We start from the raw sequence: 5,425 nt of genomic DNA on the forward strand, positions 1-5,425 counted from the left end.
GAGAAAGCATCTTCTTTCACCTCACTCAGATTGTTGGAAAAATTCACTTATGATTTTTTTTTTTTTTACCTTTCAAATACAGTTTTAATGATGTAGTCATTCATTGACATGCAGCTTTTCATAGGACACTCATTTACAAGGAAAAAAAATTGTCCAAAAACCAGGAAACCATTTTTAAAAGCAATATTTCAAATTACAATGTTAAGTTGATCTCTCGCTCTGTAGTTATAAAGTGTAAGATCTTTAGGTTTCACTGCATCTCAGGATTGTTCCTGAAAAGGTATTCAGCCAGAAAGTCAACAGGGTCATCCGGTCTGACCTTACAACATTCATTCAGACCTTGCATGAGAGTTGGCATCACGTAGGTCATTAAGTAGTTTCTCAGAGGAATAGACTGAGCCTCTAGTAATTCTCTTTCTTCTCTTTTCACTTCCTCTAGTCTTTTATTCCACTCCTCCCAGTGTGCTATCTTCTCTGCGGTCTCCATGGCCTCGTTGTGCTCGCGTCCCGCTTCCTCGGCTGCCTCCTTGGCCAGCCATTCCTCCGCAACCCTCTGCTCCTCTTCTGCCTTTTCTTCATCTGTTAAACCATAGTTTCGAGGCTCTCCAATCTCTTTGATGAGCTGTTTGATAGCAAGTCTGTTCTAAGCATCTTTAAGTTTTCCTACATCAATGAGGATTGGGTGAATTTCGATTTCATCAAAATAGTTGAAGACAGTCTCGTCTTCTGTATTGTTGTCCCGGTAGTTGCTCAGGGCCTGGAGGAATTGGTCCTGGCTGTAGTGGGTCCCTGCCACTAGGCTCTCAGGAAGGTTCATCACTTCCTCCTTCAGAAACTCGTCCGAGGCGTCCAGTAGTGAGCAAAAGGATTCTGGGATAACTTATCAATGGGAAACATTTCGCCTCTGACTTCCTCCTCCTCCTCATCTTCCTGATTGAACAAGTCTTTTGCTTGATCATAGGTCTTGGGGAATCCATCCAAAATGTAACCTTGATTCCTGCAAGGCATAGATTTCAGCTTTTCCTTTATAAATCTAATTATATATTGACCTTCTAGTCCTGAGTTCTGTTCCATGCTTTCCTTTATGCCCTCTAAGAGCTCCTGGGCATCTTCCATGTTCTCCTCCTCCTCTTCCTCTTCGTCTTCCTCTTCTCCTTCCCTTCCGTCCTTAGGTGCCACAATGGCCTCCAGTTTCACTATGGCTTCCGTGATGACGTCCTTCAGTTTAACGTGGTGCAGTTTGCAATGCTTGCACAGCTCCTCCGCAATGCTGGATTTCCCCGGGGGGGGGGGCAAGCATACACAGCTTGATGGGCAGTAATCCTCTGCTTTGCTTGTACTCTTTGTAGCTCACCCAGCCAAGCCACCTTAAAACAAGCATGCAAGATGCCTCCTTCCAGTCCATACTGAAGTCCAGCAGCAACAATGTAGGTTGCAAACGTTTTGGTATTTTTGCCAAATTTGAGAACCATTTTTTCAGCATTTATGTGATCCAGAAAATTAGGATGATTCTTTCTTCTTCCATAATCCTCTTCAGTAAATGGGACCTCGGAATCATCAGGGTCCAGGGGCTTGGATCGTGCCCAAGTCATCACCGTGGACAGTAAGATAAACACCTTCCTCCTTTCAAAATGGCTGACTTCTTCATTCAGAGCCGAGACCGCCCACAGGGCTTCCTCCACTTGCTGTGCATTCAGTGATGCTGTAAATGATAATGTCACACTCCCCCAGGCGCATGAGGAGGTCTTCTCGAGAGATGGCCGTGTAGGTCTCCACTGCGAAGTCGGGCTGCGGGCTCTCGGGCTCGGAAAATGTGCCCACAATCTGGAAGGTGCCTTCCTTCAGTTTGGGGGATGAAGCTTCTGGAAAAGCTGACTTATTTTCATCTTCTTCTTCCTCTTCTTCCGTAATTTCTTCAAGCGAAGCCTCAATGACACAGTTGGATAGGAACTTCCCTATCTTTCCGCTGCTGTAGGAATCCAGTAGGTTTATAAACACCCTCTGGATCCGGATAACTTTCTCCGTTCGTACAACAACTTCCTCTTCTTCAGCCATGGTGGGAGCCTCGCTGGTCGCTAAGGTGAAAGCGTCCTTTCAGTTGAAGGATTCATAATGGTCATTTATGCTCAAGACAGCAACAGAGAGAGGTACTCTAGAGCAAGCTAGCTACCAAGGAGTAATTTTTCTTGTAAGATTTTATACATATTTTGTTTGATTTATACCTAAATGTTTAATTTTGGGGGATGCAAATGTAAATTACATGGTGTTTTTAATTTTAAATTCTATTAGTTTACTGCCAAGGTATGGAAAAGTGATTTATATATATATTTTTCTTCTCTCATACAAAATTTTATATACATTATATATATATATGCCTTTTCTCCCTGCAAGCCTGCTATAATTCATAATATAATAAAAGGAGTTTCTTGTGAATTGTTCTGAAATTTTTACATAGACGATTATGTTATCAGCAAACAATAGTATTATTTCTTCCCTCCCAATCTATATACTTTTCATTTCCTTTTCTTATTTTATTACAGTAGTTAGGATTTCCGTTTTAGTGTAGAAAAGCAGTGGCAAGAGGAAAAGTCCTTACCTTGTTCCTGATCTTTGTGAGAAAACTTTGAGTTTCTCATCATTAAGTGCATCATGAGCTGTAGATTTTTTTAAATAGATTTTTGCCACAGGGCATGTGCAGTCGCTAGAGAGAATGAAAGAAAGCAAGAAATCATTCCCCAGCGGGGATGGCCACCCTGCAATCCCTTCTCTTCCATTCTCCTCTCAGGATATATTGGGCATGCACACACACACACACACACACACACACACTCACACACACACACACACACACACACACACACGCCCAGCATGAGTTTTAAGTTGCCAGGTCTGAGACTGGAAACACAGTCGACTACATGGGAGTCCAGTGACATAACAATTCCTCCATCTGCTACTCCCAATTTTTTGAAGATATCCTTTATCAAGAAAATTCCTCTCTCTTTTCATAGTTTACTGACAATTTTTATAATGAGTAGGTGCCAGATTTTGTCAATTTTTTTTCTACATCTATTAACATAACCATGGGAGTTTTCTTCTTTAGCCTGTTGGTATAATGGATTACATTAATTAAATTTAGGATGTTGAGCCAGCCTTACATGGTTGGGATAAATCCTATGTGGTTGTGGTGAGTAATAGTTTTATACATTGTTGATATACTAATTTTTAAAATTTTGATGTATTTTTATGATATATGGTATGGTCCATCTGTGTAAGTATTCTTCATGTGCATGGGTACAGTGTTCTATATATGATGATTAAAATAATCTTGTTAGTTTTATTCTTCAAGGTTTTTTTTTTTGAGAGGTTTTTGCTATAGGGCGTGTGCGCTCGCCAGACAGAGAGAGACGTAGAAACAGAAAGCGAGAAATCACCCCCCAGGGGGGATGGTCACACCGCAATCCCTATTCCTCCATCCTCCTCTCAGGATCTTGGGCACACACGCACACACGCCCGGCATGAGTTCTAAGCCACCAGGTCTGGGACACGAACCGCGGTCGACTACATGGGAATCCAGCGACATAGCCATTATGCTAACTGCTGGTTCCCCAAGTTTTCTGTATCTTACACATTTCTGTTTGATTACTCTTCTGGAGAGAGGAATGATGGTGATGTTTTATGGACTATGGCTGATAAGGAAGCAGGAGGACTGAGGAAAGAGCTCTCGTCCTGGTGCTTATATACTCTGAAGAAATCCACATGAGTAAGAACAATGCCCGATGTACCCTCACCCTGCCTATGCTCACCAAACTGGTGCACAGCACATCCCACTTAATAGTTGGTGTGCTGGAGGGTCCCAGTGCAACTACACCTTACATCTAATTTTCTTCCTTGTGTCTTTGTTTCTAGAAATCACTCATATAATATTGCTGGCACACTGTAACATTTAACTTGTTTTGTTTCACTGCCATGTTTTGACTTTGTCCTGCTGTTTTCTTCTCTTAGACCATCTTTCCCGTTTTCTTCTCTTAGACCAGCTTTCCCTATACACATATTAAAGCCTTCCATGGATCTTTTCTAGCTGTAACTATTGAGACCATTCAAGAGAAGAAAAAGAAGGTTCCTGCTGTGGCAGAAACCAAGAAAAAGTGAAGGAATTTTGTGAAGCCGGAAACCAAGCACTCGAGAAAGAAGTTTGGTCAAAAGATTTCCTTTGAAAGGCATGGAGGAAGTTTATCTATGAAAAAGCTAAGCAGTATCATAAGGAAATTAGACTGGAGAACAGAACTGAGATTTGCATGGCCAGGATGGCAAGAAAAGCTGGCAACTTCTATGTACCTGCAGAACCCAAGCTAGCATTTGTCATCAGGATCAGAGATATCAATGGAGTGAGCCCAAAGGTTCAAAAAATGTTGCAACTTCTTCATCTTCACCAGACCTTCAATGGCACCTTTGTTAAGCTCAGCAAGGCTTCAGTTAACATGTCGAGAATTGCAAAACCATATATTACATGAGGGCACCTGAACCTGAAGTCAGTAAATGAACTAACCTATAAGCATGACAAAATGAATAAGAAGCAAAGTGCTTTGGCAGATAACTCTTTGATTGCTCACTCTTGGTAAATTTGACATCATCTGCATAGAGAATCTGAGTCATGAAATCTTTATTGTTAAAAATGCTTCAAAGAGGCAAATAACTTCTTGTGGCCCTTTAATTTCTCCATGATGTGGAATGAAGAAAAAGATCACCTATTTTGTAGAAGGTGGAGATACAGGCAACAGAGAAAACCAGATCAACAGACTTATTAGAAGGATGAACTAAGGTATCCACCATGATTATTTTTTTTTTAATCTGGTCAGTAAATAAACAGTGACTGGGTTCAGACTGAAAAAAAAATAATAAACCTTTCATGAGCCCTCTCAGATTCCTCCTTTCTCTGAACATTACTTTATTTCTCAATTGTGAATTATTCTATGTTTGCATTGCACAACACTTCTCATGAATGTATATGTATATATATATATATATATATATATATAAATACTAAAAGAATATGTAAATTTCTGTATTCAAATGCAGAAACTTTTATGGCTATAACTTCACTAATTAAAAATCACTTTGAATGTGTCTGTCTGCCTGAACATCACAAATGTTCTGGGTTAGAGCAAACTAATTTTAGGATATGAATAGACTTCCATAAATACTACCAACATTTTTATACTAATTGTTATGTAATTCAAGACCCAGATGTTCCAGAGTTGTTGTACTAAAACAACTTGAATCAATTTGGCAGCTCAATTCACACCCGTGGCAGGCTTTGTGATGAGTCAAATCACATTTCCTTTTTGGTTGGATTTGTCCCCATTTTCTTTTTTTTTTTTTTTTTGAGAGGTTTTTGTTATAGGGCACGTGTGCTCGCCAGAGAGAC

The 5,425-nt window shown here is 40.4% G+C and overlaps 1 pseudogene; it reads right to left on the reverse strand.

The window, feature by feature from the left end:
- Positions 1-211: 211 nt before the first annotated feature.
- LOC102492759 (adenylate kinase 7 pseudogene) lies at positions 212-2,055 on the reverse strand (annotated as a pseudogene).
- Between the last annotated feature and the right edge of the window lie 3,370 nt (positions 2,056-5,425).

The sequence above is a fragment of the Tupaia chinensis genome, unplaced genomic scaffold (assembly GCF_000334495.1).
Source record: "Tupaia chinensis unplaced genomic scaffold, TupChi_1.0 Scaffold000054_1, whole genome shotgun sequence".
NCBI lineage: Eukaryota > Metazoa > Chordata > Mammalia > Scandentia > Tupaiidae > Tupaia > Tupaia belangeri.